This window comes from Musa acuminata, chromosome BXJ1-7, assembly GCF_036884655.1.
Source record: "Musa acuminata AAA Group cultivar baxijiao chromosome BXJ1-7, Cavendish_Baxijiao_AAA, whole genome shotgun sequence".
Classification (NCBI taxonomy): Eukaryota; Viridiplantae; Streptophyta; class Magnoliopsida; order Zingiberales; family Musaceae; genus Musa; species Musa acuminata.
In genome coordinates this window covers 16,601,461-16,618,336 of record NC_088333.1, presented here as the reverse complement: position 1 = coordinate 16,618,336, position 16,876 = coordinate 16,601,461, and the positions used below count along the sequence as shown (strand labels likewise).

Genomic DNA, 16,876 nt, shown 5'->3' with positions numbered 1-16,876 from the left:
AATCTTCGGACTCTCAGACATCCATCGAACTTGACTCCAGTATCCTTACTTTATGTTTTTGGGCTATCGTAGTTAATCCTGCATACTTAACTTTAATAATATGGATTAGATCAATTAATCCATCAATTGATTTCATCATCAAAATCTGAGATTCTATAATCTCCCCCTTTTTGATGATGATAATTAATTGATGACGGAGTTAAACATAACTCCCCCTATCTATATGCCATATTATGAGAAGATAAAAACACTTGAATTCTATCACTTTGAATTCAAGCATAAATCGATAAGTTCTAACCGTTGAACTTATCGTTATCTTATTAAGCATGAGCAAATACGAAACTTCATATTTCTCATAATTTTCAGCTATTGAAAATCATTTTCAAGTCAAATGATAAGAGACAATTTTCACCATGACGAGAGATAAAAATTTTCAACATGAATTTCATAATATAAATGTGAGGCATGATTTCATATGATCAACCAATCTAAGAACTTGCGATATACTTAAAGATTTTGCGAGGCATATAAGACAAGCTTTTGCAATTCATATAAGTCATGCTATCGATGCGCATAAGTCATGATACGTACAAGTCATGATACATACAAGTCATCACTTCTCCCCCTTTGTCATCAACAAAAAAAGGAGATGAGACTTGAAGCACACAGTTTGTGATCATAAAATCAAAAGAATTCAGCATTAAGATTAATCGTACAAAATTCATCATTCAAAATTAATCTCGCAAGAAATATTTATCCAGATTCCAAAACAAATCATCAATTATCCAGAATTTAACAATATATCTCAAACAAAGATTCAGTTTTTGTTCAAAAGAAGATGACAAACTTCTAACTTGACATTAAGAGTAATCAGAGTAGAATAAGAAACTACATCGATTAATCCTTAGGAGGTAAGCCACAGTACTGATATATGACATCTATTTTCTGATTCATTTGTCGTGGTTCCTTCAAAATTTTAATTTGTTGGATTTGAATTTGTTCTTGCTGCGATTTGATCTGATACAGTTCTGCCATAATGAGTTCTTCAGAGGATGAAACAGGAGCCGAAGGTGCTGCGCCAAAGGTACTAGGAGGAGATTCATTTCCCCTAAGAATTGGTGCTTCGGGGTGTTCTACTGGTGGGGGAATTGGATCAGTCCTTCTAGGTTGCCTAACCCATATACCGTTGCTAAATGTGCACCTAAGTCTTTTCAGCAGATTTATATTGATGATGTTATACCGATCACTTTGAATTGTTTCTTCATCGGGTGGGATACAAATGTCATGGGCAAGTAGGAATCAAGTGATTAACCCTCCATATGGCAACATAGTGTCTTTAGCTATAATATCCTACATGTGTTGCCGGATTGAGTATCCAAAACAGTTATGTTGACCGGTCATAATCCAATATATGGTGCTTATTTCTATTTGACTCATTTCATCAAGATGAAATTGCTTAGGGAATAATATGCTTGTTATGATATGATGAAGGATTTTAAAGTTAAAGGGCAGTAAGTGCTCACAACTCTTGGGTATTATACCGAGGTCCGAATTTGCAAAAATAGTTTCGACGGCTTCGGAGTAAGTTGCTCCGATTATATTGACATCTCATTTACCTCTAAAATAACAGCCCCTATCTTTTTCAGTGATTCCAATTAGTTCACAAATAGTACTATCAAAAATTCTAATTTGTGTTCCTAGTAGGTAAGTACTTAGGCTATCATTATCCACATATAAGTTTGCATAAAATAGCCTAACTAACCTAGGATAAATTGGTTCATTTATTTGTAGCAGAGGTAGGGCATCTAGATGTGCAAACCACCTAATGGGTTCTAGGTTTCCTAGTTCATTGAGATCAACGTGTTTACCCTTATGGATACATCTTGTTTCGAAGTTTGGAAACCTAAGAGCTTCTTCTTTAGATCTAAAAAGGTCTTGGTCATATGAATCTCCTTCAACCCTTTTCCCTTTTGATCTCTTAGGAGCCATTATCTAGACAAGATGATAGATGAAACTGTAAAGAGTAGCTAAAATAATGAGAAGAGAGGAAGGATTTCATATTTTACCTTATTGAGAATCTCTTGGAAGATGGAGAGATTGGAGCAACAAGAATCCCTCTCCAAGGGTTCTAAATGCTGGAATGAAAGTTTAGAGAGGTTGTGGGAGAGCTTGAGGCAGTTTCTCACGGGTTGGGGGTGGTGTCACCGCCGACCCTAACCCCTCGGCTTATAAAGGGGCTCTCGGGCGGTGCCATCGCCAAAACGAGCGGTGCAACCGCCTGGCGCCCGAGCGCTCAGGGGGTGCTACCGTCGGTTCTGGTGGTGCCACCGCTAGCTACCGTGGAAGAGAAGAAGAAAAAAATATTTCTTCCCCCCTTTTGTTTTTCAGAGGTGTTTGACTCAAGATAGGTTGAGATATTGGGTTATACTTTAATATATCATTTGGAATCGAAAGAGAAGGATGAAATCAAATCCACAAAAGAACGGAACAAGGATGAGACATTTTTTAAAAAATACATTCAAATAAGTTTATTTTCAGGGACAATTTAACATGCCTAGTTCCCTTCTAATGAATTCAAATTGGTCTTCATTTAAGGCTTTTGTAAAAATGTCTGTTAATTGATGTTTTGTGTCAATAAATTCTAGAACGACATTATTGTTAAGGACATGATCGCGTATGAAATGATGCCTAATATCTATATGCTTAGTTCTAGAGTGCTAAATTGGATTTTTGGTAGGACATATGACACTTGTATTATCACATTTTATGGGAATGATTTTCAAGTGAATTCAATAGTCTTCTAATGTATTTTTCATCCAAACAACTTGTGCACAGCATGTACTTGCAGCAATGTATTCGACTTCCGCCGTAGATAGTGCAATTGAATTTTGTTTCTTGGAAGTCCAAGAAACAAGTGCATGTCCTAAAAATTGGCATGTTCCGAATGTACTTTTTCTATCTATCCTACATCCGTCAAAATCGGCATCTACATAAGCTATTAAATCGAATTTATCAGATTTTGGATACCACAATCCTAAATTTGGAGTTCCTTTAAGATATCTAAATATTTTTTTAACACTCTTAAGATGAGATAATTTGTGATTAGATTGAAATCTAGCACAAAGTCCTACACTAAATATGATATCCGGTCTAGTCGCGGTGAGGTAGAGTAGACTACCTATCATTCCCCTATATGTTTTTTTATCGAAATTTTTATTATTTTCATCCATATCTAACTTAGTCGAAGTACTTATAGGGGTGTTTATCGCTTTTGAATTATTCATGTTAAATCATTTTAACAATTCTAATGTATATTTATATTGGTTAAGAAATATACCATCACTAAGTTGTTTGATTTGTAATCCTAAAAAGAAGGTTAATTCACCCATTAAACTCATTTCAAATTCATGACTCATACATTTGGCAAATGATTCACATAATGATTCATCCGAAGAACCAAAAATAATATTGTCAACATAAATTTGCACAATAAGAAAATTATTTTTAAAATGTTTGATAAACAATGTAGTATCAACCTTGCCTTTGGTAAAATTATTTAAAATAAGAAAGGAACTAAGCCTTTCATACCAAGCTCTAGGAGCTTGTTTCAAGCCATAGAGAGCCTTAGTCAATTTGAATACATGATTAGGAAGAAGAGAGTTTTCAAATCCAGGAGGTTATTTGACATATACTTCTTCGGAAATAAAATCATTCAAGAAGGCACTTTTGACATCCATTTGAAATAGTTTAAAAGTATTACTACTAGCATAGGCAAGGAGCATCCTAATGGCTTCTAATCTTGCCACATGAGCGAAGGTTTCTTTGTAGTCGATACCTTCTTCTTGGTTGAAACCTTTGGCCACTAATCTAGCCTTATTTCTAACCATGTTACCGCATTCGTCTTGCTTGTTTCCAAAGACCCATTTAGTACCAATGACTAAATGGTTACTAGGTCTAGGAATAAGCTTCCATACCTCATTCCTCTCAAATTGGTTCAATTCCTCTTGCATTACAATGACCCAAAAATCATCTTTTAAAGCCACGTCAATACATTTTGGTTCGATTTGAGAAAGAAAGGCGGCGTTAGCACAAAAATTCTTAAAAGAAGAACGAGTTTGAACCCCTTTTGATGTATCTCCTATAATTAGCTCCTTTGGATGAGCATCCATATACTTCCATTCCTTAGGGTAAGGAAATTTCGGAAGAAGATGCATCCAAGTTGCTATTTTGAGGAGGGGGTTCATTTAAATTCAAATTATCAGAACCAAGATCATCATCAAAATTATTTTTCTTTAAATTAGAAATTTCATTAAAAACTACATGAATAGACTCTTCTATAACTAAAGTTCTCTTGTTAAAAATACGAAAAGCCTTAGAAACAGAAGAGTAACCAAGAAAGATGCCTTCATCGGATTTAGTATCAAATTTTCCTAAGGCATCCTTTTCATTCAAAATAAAGCATTTGCAACCGAAAACTTTAAAATAAGAAACATTTGATTTTTTGTTATTCCATAATTCATATGGAGTTTTTGATGAAGACGATCTTATTAGAACCCTATCCATAATGTAGCAAGCTGTATTCACGGCTTCGGCCCAAAAATACTTGGATAGACTATGTTCATTTAACATAGTTCTTGCCATTTCTTGTAGGTTTCTATTTTTTCTTTCAACTACTCCATTTTGTTAAGGATTTCTTGGAGTGGAGAAGTTGTGATTGTATCCATTAACTTCACAAAGATTTTGGAAATCACGGTTTTGAAATTCGCCATCGTGATCACTCCGAATTGATGAAATCATGAAGCCTTTTTTGCTTTGAGTGAGTTTACAAAATTTTGAGAAACACTTGAAACAATCACTTTTGTGAACTAAGAAATAAGTCCAAGTGTACCTAGTATAGTCATCCACAATTACAAAAGCATATTTGCTTTCTCCTAGACTTATTGTATCAATTGGTCCAAATAAGTCCAAATTGATCAATTGTAATGGTCTAGTGGTGCTAATTTGATTTTTTGGTTTGAAACTAGTTTTTATTTGTTTACCTAGTTGACATGCATCGTATACTTTGTCCTTAATAAACTTCATATTTGGAATCCCTCGTACCAATTCTCTAGATGAGATCTTAGATATTAGTTTTATGCTTGCATGGCCTAATCTTCTATACCAAAGCCAAGCATCATCATTTAGAGCAGAGAAGCACATTTCATTACTTAGTTCATCAAGGTTGATGGTGTAGACATTATTTTGTTTTAATGCAATCATAGTCATGTTATTGTTTGGTTTTTCAATAATACACATATTTAATTCAAATCTAACAATATAACCTTTATCGTATAATTGACTAATACTCAAGAGATTATGTTTCAATCCATCAACTAGTAATACATCATCAATAGAAAAACTTAATTTGTTACCTATGGTTCCCTTGCCAATGATTTTGCCTTTGTTGTTGTCTCCGAATGTGACGTACCCTTCTTCTTTGCTAGTGAGCATAAAGAAATGAGATGGATCTCCAGTCATATGTCTTGAGCATCCACTATCGAGATACCATCACTTGCTCCTAGCTTGTGGGTTTGTCTACAAAAGAGGATGATTTTTAGGTACCCATTTGATTTTGGGTGCCTTAAAAATTGATCCACTAATTTTGTTATTCATTAAAAATTGATCCACTAATTTTGTTATTCATTATTGAATTTTTTATAGTTCCTTTAGGAACTCATATTAATTTATGTGGACTAATTTTCCTAAACAGACATTTGTAGGCAATATGTCCGGATTTGCAACAAAAGTTGCATTTCATATAAGATGAAACATGCAATGTAGGTCCTTTTATGAAAGTGGTAGGATTTTGATGTGATCCTTTTACAAATCCAATTCCATTTCTATTTGTGACGTGACCCTTGTTTGCAAGGATCATGTCTAATTCTTTGCTACCGACCTTAAACTTGTTTAAGGTCTCTTTAAGTAGCAAAATTTCATTTTTTATTGCTTCTAAATGCTCACACTTAGAGCATGGAGGAGTTTGAAGATTATCAAACTTATTTTGTAGTAAGACATGCTCTGTCTTTAAGATATTTAACTTCTTACTAATAATTCTACATTCATCAAATAATTCATGAAAAGCGATAGAGAGTTCTTTAAAAGATAAATCTTCATTAATTAAATCACATACCTCTTCTCCTAAAGTCATTAGCGCGAAGTTTGCCTCCTCTTTGTTGCTAGCTTCTTCACTTTCGGAATCACTTGAATCGTCCCAAGTTGCTTTTAGAGCTTTCTTCTTCTTCGATTGCTCCTTCTTGGCTTGGGGGCATTCATTTTTTAAATGCCCCGGCTTCTTGCATTCATAGCATATCACTTGGTCCTTTTTATGTTTAAGTCTGTTTTTGGTGTTATTTTTAAATTTGTTCTTTCTTAAAAAAATTTTAAATTTTTGAGTCAAAAGTGCAATCTCATTTTCACTGTCCTCATCACTTGATGTTCCATTCAAGTGATCTTCTTGTGATGTGAGTGTCATATCCTTCCTGTTCTTTGGAAGGGGGTTCTCGAGTTCATCATGATCTTGACACATCATTTCGTAGGTCATTAGAGACCCAATAAGTTCTTCAAGAGGGAATGTTTTAAGGTCCTTGGCCTCTTGAATGGCCGTAACTTTTGGATCCCAACTTTTAGGAAGAGGTCTTAAGATTTTATTTACTAGTTTAAAGTTAGAAAAATCTTTACCAAGAGCTTTGAGTCCATTGATGACATCCGTGAAACGGGTGTACATGTCTTCGATGGACTCACTTGGTTTCATTCGGAAAAGTTCATAAGAGTGCACAAGGATGTTGATTTTGGACTCTTTCACTCGGCTAGTGCCTTCATGAGTGACCTCAAGAGTTCTCCAAATATCAAAAGCCGAATCACAAATTGAAACACGATTAAACTCATTTTTGTCTAGTGCATAAAACAAGGCATTCATAGCCTTTGCATTTAAAGCAAAAACCTTCTTCTCCGATTCATTCCATTCGCTCATCGGAAGAGAAGATTTTTGAAATCCGTTTTCGATAATAGTCCAAAGCTCGAAATCCATGGAAATGAGGAAGATCCTCATACGAGTCTTCCAATACGTGTAATCCGACCCATTAAACATAGGTGGACGTGTGATAGAATGACCCTCATGCATGCCGGAGTCAGCCATCTCTCTTGGGTATTAAACCAAATATGAGAGTGAGCCTTGCTCTGATACCAATTGTCAGGATCGGAGCGGCACTAGGGGGGGGGGGGTGAATTAGTGCAGCGGATTAAAACTTGTAAGTTCGAAAATGATTTCGTAAAATGCAGAGAGATTTTGCTTTGATTGTAACTTGAGTAAAGTAAAAACGGAAACGATTACAGAAAAGTAAGTACTCACAGATTAAATGAACACGCCAATTTAAAGTGGTTCGGTCAAATGATCTACATCCACTTGTGAAGCCTTCTTCAACGAGGCTCCCAACTTCCACTAGCAAATCACTTTGAAGGGGAAGGACTAATACCCCTCTTATAACCTTTACAAGTGGTTCACACTCTTACCATTTTTTCAACAAGAAGGAAGGAGGTGAACACTCAAGCAATTTGAAAACTAGACTTGCTAAGAATTTGCTAAGGCTCTTATCTCAAACTATTTCTTTACAAAAGTTGTATTCTTTGTTGAGAATTGAGGGGTATTTATAGGCTCCAAGAGGATTCAAATTTAGGCTCCAAATTTTGAATCCTCTTGGGTTTCCGAGACTGGCGATGCCACCGCCTGTCAATGTCTGTCAGACGTTGTACTGGCGGTGCCACCGCCTATCGGTGGCTATGCCACCGCCTGATCTCGGGTGCTGGGCGGTGCCACCGCCTGACACTTCGGGCTCTGGGCGGTGCCACCGCCCAATCCGGCGGTTCCACCACCCATCCTTACTGATCTTTGGTTGGGCTTCAAGTCCATCCCGAACCAGGTCACTTTTGGGCCCAGTTGGCCCTTAACAAGGATATAGGATTATCCTTTAATCTTAACCCTAATTACATGTGAACTACGTACCTAAAAACATAATCCTAAGCAAGTTTTTAACCAGCAAACATTGAGTCTTATTCCAGCGAGCTTTCCGACGATCTTCCGGCGGACTTCCGATACGCCCTTGGGTTTCTTCCGGTGGACTCCCAACAGGCTCCCGATCTTGTGACGAATTCAACGAGTAGCAGAGCCTTCTCGATGATCTCTGCGAACCTTTGATGATCTCTTCAACAGACTTCCGAAAGTTCCGACAAGTCTCCGATCTTTCTTAGTTGGTTCCGACAACATCTCCGACGAATCTTCAAACTCTCAGACATCCATCGAACTTGACTCCGATATCCTTGCTTTATGTTTTTGGGCTATCATAGTTAATCCTGCACACTTAACTTCAATAATATGGATTAGATCAATTAACCCATCAATTGATTTCATCATCAAAATCTGAGATTCTACATAATGAAGGCAAATAAGGAGCAAGAACAAGTAATACAAAGGAGAATCAATTTGGTGTAGAGATTACCTTAGTAGTTCTCCTTTCCAGTGATCTTTAAAAGAATTTCAGAGATTGATCCTTGATCTAGTGGGAAGTGGGGATTTTTGGGTTGCTAGAGGGAGAGCAATGGGTTTGGAGCTTTTTGGAGGAGTGCAAAATGAGTTGGGGTTGCTAGTCATAGGTGCCCAGCAAGCCAATCACGTGAGTGATGGCACGTGTGACTTGATACAGAATCTTTTTGCTTATTATATTTTGGCGTATATCACTTTATAACTATTGCATAAATGCATATATATTGTGATGTCCTTGGATTTGTGCAATGGGAATCGGATCGTGATGAGATCACGATAATGAGATCGATTCACTTTTAAACACATATCCTAAATAATCCCGGTCATAGGTTACTCGAGAGGGACATCGTGATAACCGGATAGACTGGTGTGCTGTATACCCGTTCATATGATGGATGCAGCTGATCTCATAGCTGCTCGTGTAGGGACACTAGGGATACAGTACAAGTGCTCATTGGAGAATGAGTTCACTGATTGATCCGCTTACGGAATGCTGGATGGTTGATGATGCCTTATTGTCAGACAACGATTCCGTAGTCCTAGTGGTGTATCTGGTTCTTAGACTTGAGACACCAAGGATGTCCTGTATGAGTGCTCCACTCTTTGATACCAGACTTATAGGTTTGGCTGTTCCCAGATCTAGAACAGCTGGTCATTGGGAGTGGTAGTCGACCTTACGAGGGCTATTGAGTGTCGATAGAGGATCATCCACTCTCGGTATCATGAGAGGAATATCCCATGTGTTCTTGCTCAGACAAATCCCTGGCCAGGGTCATTCGGGTTGAGAGAGAAAGAGTTCTCCGGGAGAATCCGATTAGAGCAAGACTCGAGTAGAAACCGTATGGGTCTGACAGCACCATGCTCGATATACGGTCTCTGGGATATTAGATGGATGAGGGACTATAGGTACATGGTAACTGAGGACAGACAGGTCCAATGGATTGGATTCCCCTGTATCGTCTGGGGACTACGGCGTAGTGGCCTAGTACTTCCGTAGTCGATGAGTCGAGTGAATTATTACAGAGATAATAATTCACTGAGTTAGAAGGAGTTCTGACAGGTATGACTCACGGCCAGCTCGATATTGGGCCTAGAGGGTCACACACATATGGTAGGCATTGCGATGAGTAGAGGTTCGGATATGAGATATCCGACGGAGCCCTTGTCTTATTGGATGCAGATCCAATACCCACTAGGGAAAGGACCCATTAGGGTTTTGACACGGGATCTCTATAAATAGGAGGGATTCACAGCCTCATAGGCTAGAGTCTTTGCTTGCCCTTCCTATTCTCCTCTCCCTCTCCACCTCAGAGTAGGCCTGGAGTTTTGAGGAGCGTCGTCGCAACCCTGCTGTGTGGATCACCGCTAGAGAGGAGGACGCTTGACCTCCTTCACCCTCTCCTAAGGATCTGCAAGGAAACAGGGATATACGATCTCCCTAGGTAACACAATCTCTATACGCAGTTTTGTGTTTTTGCGGATTTTGCGCACCAATCTTCGCACGACGATGAACATCCTTTTGGGAATCGGGGATTTTTGTTTTCTTGTTCTTCCGCTGCGCATATGATGCCGATCTCCCTATGATTTCCCAACAGGGGTTGGTTCTACCGTTGACCCTAACTTGGGGTTTATAAGGGGCAGGTTGCGGGCAGTGGCATCGCTAGCTGGGCGGTGCTACAGCCTACCACCTGTGATAACTGGTGGTGGCACCACCAGCTGGGCGGTGCTACCGTCTGCCACCTGTGATAACTAGCGGTGCCACTGCCTACAGGTAGTGAGCACTGCTCACATAGTTGTGTGGGAGAAGGGGGGTGACAAAAACCTTATCATGCAGTAAGCACTGCTTGCATGTAACCACACAACCTTATCATGAAAGATTTTTATTGTTATGAACCACACAACCTTATCATGTAAAAATCGCATCATAAGAAAAAAAAAAAAAAATCGTATTGAAGACTCTACGTTCATGATTTATCATATAAAATGCACAACATCAAATTTTCTTAAGGTTTCGTTTAGTAGCAAGTTTTCTTTTTGAAGTATTTTTAGTTCATCACATTTCATACATAGAGCTAAACTATCATTGTGCTCAACTTTTAATCTATCAAAATCACTAACAAGAGAAGCATGCTCCTTTTTTAACAATTTATATTTTCTATTAATTAATTTACATTCATCAAATAGATCATTAAAAGTATTTAATAGTTCATCAAAGGATAAATTTGCGTCAAATAAACTTGTTACCTTATCTCCAATGGCCATTAGTGTATAGTGAGTAACTTGCTTAGTGATGGTAGGATCCTCTTCTTCGGATGCACTTGAGTCGTCCCATATAGCTTTGAGAGCCTTCTTCTTTGGTTGCCTCCTATTTGCTTGGGGACATTCACTCTTGAAGTATCCTAGCTTCTTGTATTCATAACATATCACTTGTTCTTTCTTATGTTCAAATTTATTTTTAGTATTATTTTTAAATTTATTTTTTTTATGAATCTTTTGAACTTCTTTGTTAAAAGTGCCAAGTCATCATCAAAGTCCTCATCACTTGAGTTTTCTTTAAGTGGTCTTCTTATGTTCTCAGTGCTATGTCCTTCTTGTTCTTTGGAAGGGTTTCCTCAAGCTCTTCATGAGCTTTACATGTCATTTCATAGGTCATTAGTAACCCAATTAGTTCTTCAAGAGGAAAATTATTTATATCTTTGGCTTCTTAAATGACTGTTACTTTAGGATCCCAACTCTTTGGAAGGGATCTTAAAACTTTATTAACGAGTTCAAAATCTGAGAAACCTTTACCAAGTCCTTTTAGACCATTGACGACATCAGTAAATCGGGTGTACATGTCTCCAATGGTCTCACTCGGTTTCATCCGAAATAACTAATAAGTTTGCATTAAAAGATTAATTTTTTACTCCTTCACTCTACTAGTGCCTTTATAAGTCATTTCAAGTGTGTGCTAAATATCAAAAGTCATTTCATAAATTGACACTCGATTAAACTCGTTTTTATCTAATGCACAAAACAAAACATTCATAGCCTTGTCATTTAAAGTGGAAGTCTTTTTCTCTGACTCATTCCAATTGTTCATTGGAAGAGAAGACTATTAAAAACTATTTTTGACAATGTTCTAAAGCTCAAAATCCATTGAAATTAGGAAGATCCTCAATCTAGTCTTCCAATATATGTAACCCGTCCCATTGAATATGAGCGGACGTGTAATTGAATGACCCTCTTAGTTGCCAACAAATGTCATCTCTCTTGGGTTTTAAACTAAACGAGAGTGAACCTTGCTCTGATACCAATTGTTAGGATTAAGAGCGACACTAAGAGGGGGGGTAAATTAGTGCAGCGAAAACTTTTATAATTTCAAAAGATTTGTTTCGATTAAAACTAATTCGACGAAAATGGTTTCGATTCAATCCGTTTCGGAGAGAATTTGAATTTGAAAGCTTTCGTAAAATTAACGCCGATCTCGGAAGGTGTTTACTTGAAAGCGTATGTAGGCATAGTAAAAACACAGTAAGGAGGAGAGACAGTTTGCTATAGAAGTAAATTGCTCAAAGTAAATACAAATCGAGTTTTAGAGTGGTTCGATCAATATGACCTACATCCACTTTCTAACCGTGCAAACGATCAGGAACACCCTCATGGCCACCACCTCCATCCTCCTGTGCTCCGGCCTCGCCGCCGTCATCAGTAGCACGTACAGCGTCAAGAAGCCGCTGAACGACTCGGTGTTCGGTGCGCATGGGGAGTTCATGGTGTCTCTCAAGTACGTCACCCTCCTCATCTTCCTCTTTGCCTTCCTCTGCTACTCCCTCTCCTTTCGGTTCGTCAACCAGGCGAACTTCCTCGTCAACGTCGCCTGCGGCCTCGACGACGAGTGCCTGGTGACCCCCGACTACGTGTGCGATCTGCTGGAGAAGGGCTTCACTCTCAACACGGTGGGGAACCGGCTGTTCTACGCCGCGCTGCCCATTCTGCTGTGGATATTTGGGCCTGTCCTCGTCGTCTTCTCATCGCTCACCATGGTTTGATCTTGTACAACCTTGATGTCGTGTACGAGGAAGAGAAAGGTGGTGTGGGTGTGATGATGGAGAAGATAGGAGGGAAGGACTGCGTGTAAGCGACGTGGTGGGAAGGGTGGCGAATTGGGATGGTCGTTGAATGGTGCCTTTTTTATTCTTGCTGATACTTCTTTGGTGCAGAGGGAGGATCCATTTATCTTTAATCTGTATCCTTCATCTAAAGCGTGCTCTGAAAACTTGCTTCCCTCTGGTCACTGCTACATTCAATGCTTGCTTAGTTCATACCTTGGAAGAAAGAACAGGGAACATCGCACCCCTTTAGGGAAGAAGGCTGATCAAAGCCCAAAAGAGCCCAAGTATATATAGCATGTCAAAGGAGATAACTCTTGAGCTATGAGTTTGGTCACTAAGTAGCTTATTCCTCTCGTTAGTTACTATTTTGGCTTTGCAAATTGCTGTCATCTTCATCACCCTCTCTATACTTCAGCATTTACTATGTATCATTTACTATAAGTTGATTGTGGTCAGAAAGCTTTGGTTCTCCCTTGCTGTCTTCAACAATGACACAAGTGCCTATAGCATATAAGTCCAAATCAACCCCACTTGAACTTTCATTGTAGCTGAGAGTCTCTTTTGCTGATCTAAACTCATATCAGATTTGAACTTGGCCTCTGTGTAGCCAAATTGTGAGAGGCCTCTGATCTAAACTCAACAATGACACAAGTGTTGTCTCCCACAAGTCACATTTAGGTTGGCTCATGAGTTACCTTGTCATAGGTTACGCTGATACACACCTTTTGTCATGTAACTTTGGTGTTGACTACTACAACAGCTTAGAAAGCCGATATAAAAAGTTAAATTTGTTTCACGTGTAATCAATTATAATACTCATAAGATATCCTTTCTCAAATATAAATCTACAACTTTCGATCCACTTTGGTATCACTTTGGTCTTGACTACTACAACTTTCGATCCACTTTGGTATCACTTTGGTATTGACTACTACAACTTTCGATCCACTTTCGAAGTGAACATGTCAGAAGATTGGACATCGGACCGGAGGATCGGTCGACGTGTCGGCAGAAGGCTCGTGCCATGAATTCGAGCATCGGACCGAAGGATCGGACGTTGTGCCAAGGAGATCGAAAGTTTTGGGTGTCAACATACCGATTGGGCAATACGCCGAAGGAGAGGACCATGCTCCGAAAGATCAAACGAGTGTCGAATGAACCAATGACATGCCGAACAAATGATTTATTCTTTGTAATTATTTGTCTAAGATGGAAGTAGTTTAGGGGGCTAATTGAGTTAGTTTTTAGTGTAATTATACTAATTCAATTAGGGGCCCATTGGGTCTTAATTGGGACTGATTTGAGTTCATTGGGAATCTCATTCAGTGACCCAAAAGTTGGGTTAGGCGGTGGAACTACCTGTGTGAGTTGGAAAACTCAAAAACTCGATCTTTGAGGCTGTCAAGCGGTGGTACCGCTAGACTTAGCAGTGGTACTGCCAGACTTAGCGGTGGTACCACCCAATGATAGTGTGTCAAGTGGTGGTCCCACCAGACTGGGTGGTGGTACTGCCCAATGTCAGGCTACAGGCGGTGGTACCGCCCAGTGTAAGCGGTGTTACCGCCTGTACCCCGAAATCTCGAAGATTTGAATTTTGGGCTCCAAGTTTAAATTTATTTGGGGCCTATAAATATCCCACTCTTTCCTGCTTAGTACAACAAGAAAGTGAGTTAAAAAGGAGGAAAGAATCCTTAAGTAAAAATTGTAATCTCTCTTGAAGAGTAGAGTCCCTTCTTCCTAGTAAAGAAAGTTTTTCTAAAGGGAGAAGAGAGGTCTAGGTCCGAAAGAGAGGTGTAAAGATTCTCTCCAGAGCTTATCAAAAGGAGAATAGAGTTGTAAGAAGGTGGTTGGTCTTCGCCTATTGAAGAAATACCATTAGTGAATGTCGGTGGCCGCAACGGAAGAGGAATCGGGAGTGGATGTAGGTCATGACGACCGAACCATTATAAAACTTAGTTTGCATTTTTGTTCTTGCTATTTACCTTAATTGCAAACTGTCTTACTTGCTTTACTTCCATTATACTCTTTCGTATGTTTTTAAGTTAAACTCACATTTCTGAAATAAGTTTTTATTGTATGAAGTTTTTCAAAATCGATGTTTTTATCCGCTGCACTAATTCACCGCCCCCCCTCTTAGTGTCGCCTCGATCCTAATAGTCAACATGCTGATTGGGCAATATGCTGAAGGAGAGGATGATGCGCCGAAGGATCGAACGAAGCACCGGAAGAACCAATGATATGTCGAACAACATATGATTTGTGCTTTGTAATAATTTATCTAGATTGAATTAGTTTAGAGTTCTAATTAAGTTGGTTTGAATGTAATTAGGTTAACTCAATTAGGAGCACATTAGGCCTTAGATGAGGCTATTTTGGGCCAAGAGAAAGGCCCATTTAGTTACCCAAATATTGGATTCGGTGGTGGCACCATCGATCCAAGCGGTAGAAAACCACCATCGGCTCAGTCTCCAAGATACAATCTTCGAGATTGTGTCAAGCAGTGGTACCGCCAGATTGATGGGTGGTACCATCCAATGTCAAGAGATGGTACCGCCCAGCACAAACGGTGGTACCGCTAGTACCCCAAAATATCGGGGATTTAAATTTTGGCTCTAACTTTTGAAGTCATTTGGGGTCTATAAATACCCCAATCTTTCCTGCTTAAAAAAGCAAGAAAGTAGAACAAAACCGTGTGATTCTAAAGTTGTAAACCCTTGTAAAGTGTAGAGTCTCATCACCTAAAATTTAGAGACTATTCTAAAGGAGAGTGAGGGAAATTTTATAAAAATGGAGTATAAAGGTTATCTCCTAAGCCTATTAAAAGGAGAAAAGAGTTGTAAAATGGTAGTTAGTCTTCACCCATTGAATGAAGACCGTTCGTGGATGTCGGTGGCCTCAACGGAGGAGGAATTGGGAGTGGACGTAGGTCACAACGACCGAACCACTATAAATCCGGTGTGCTCTTTTCTTTTGCTATTTACCTTTATTGCTTATTGATTTTATTAGTTATTATATTCTATAAACATTTTCAAGTTAAGCATATTATCGAATAAGGTTTTTCTAAATCGTTATTTTTATAAAAGCACTAATTCATCCCCTCACCCCCTTCTTAGTACTGATTTCGGTTCTAACAGAGTATTCATACAGGACATCCTTAGTGTCTTAAATCTAAGGACCAAATACACCATTGGGATGATGGAATTGCTATTTGACAATGAGGTATCATCAACCATTTAGCATTCCCTGAGCGGATCAATCAGTGAACTCATTCTCCAATGAGTATTTGTAATGTATCCGTAGTATCCTCACACAAGCAGCTATGAGACTAACTGCCTCCATCATATGGATGGGTATATAGCACAATAGTCTATCTAGTTATCTCGATATCCCTCTCGAGTAACCTACGACTAATATTATTTAGAGTATATGTTTAAAGGTGAATTAGTCTCATTATTGTGATCTCATCATGATCCAATTCCTATTGCACAGATCTATGGACATCACAATATATGCAATTATATAAGATAAAATAATAAAATATTAAATAAATAAGAAGCAAAAAGAGTGTGTACCATATAACACGTGTCATCACTTATGTGATTGACTTGTAAGGCACCTATGACTAGTACTATCTCTTCCCGAGGTTGGTCCAATAATGTAACATCAATCTATCTTTCCATTGGTCCTTGAGATCAAAGTGAAGGTTCCTGATGCTTCAAATGAACCATCTAAGGTGTCATCGGTGAATGAGTTCTTCAATATGTTCTTTCAAGTCATGATAGTCTTCCATTTGTAATCTTAGTGAAAGTGATTATATTTAGATCTATCTCTTTTATTCAATAGAGTCTTCATTGGTTAAGGGTCTTTTAAGTCTCTTCTCTCTTATTTATAAAAAGACTTCGATCCTAGTCATATTCAGTGAGGTTGACTTGGGCCTCGAGCAAGACAATTCATGTCTGTCACTTCTTCATCATCGCGATGACATTAGGATCAGGGAGGATTGTAGTTGATCCGATCTTGACCTTTTACATATCTCTTCATGCTTATCTAAGATCATTGCCTCTACTGCTCAATATTGATTGGCTCATAGAAGTACTTTAGGTACCTTCATTGATGTCCTCTTTACCCGTCCCAATCATAAAGGTCTATATAATTAGTGATATGTGTACATCTTTTACTCTTCAAATCTAGTTGGTAAATCGAGTAA

The 16,876-nt window shown here is 38.5% G+C and overlaps 1 pseudogene; it reads left to right on the top strand.

The window, feature by feature from the left end:
- Positions 1-12,168: 12,168 nt before the first annotated feature.
- Positions 12,169-12,769, top strand: LOC135679676 (uncharacterized; annotated as a pseudogene).
- The last annotated feature ends 4,107 nt before the right edge of the window (positions 12,770-16,876 follow it).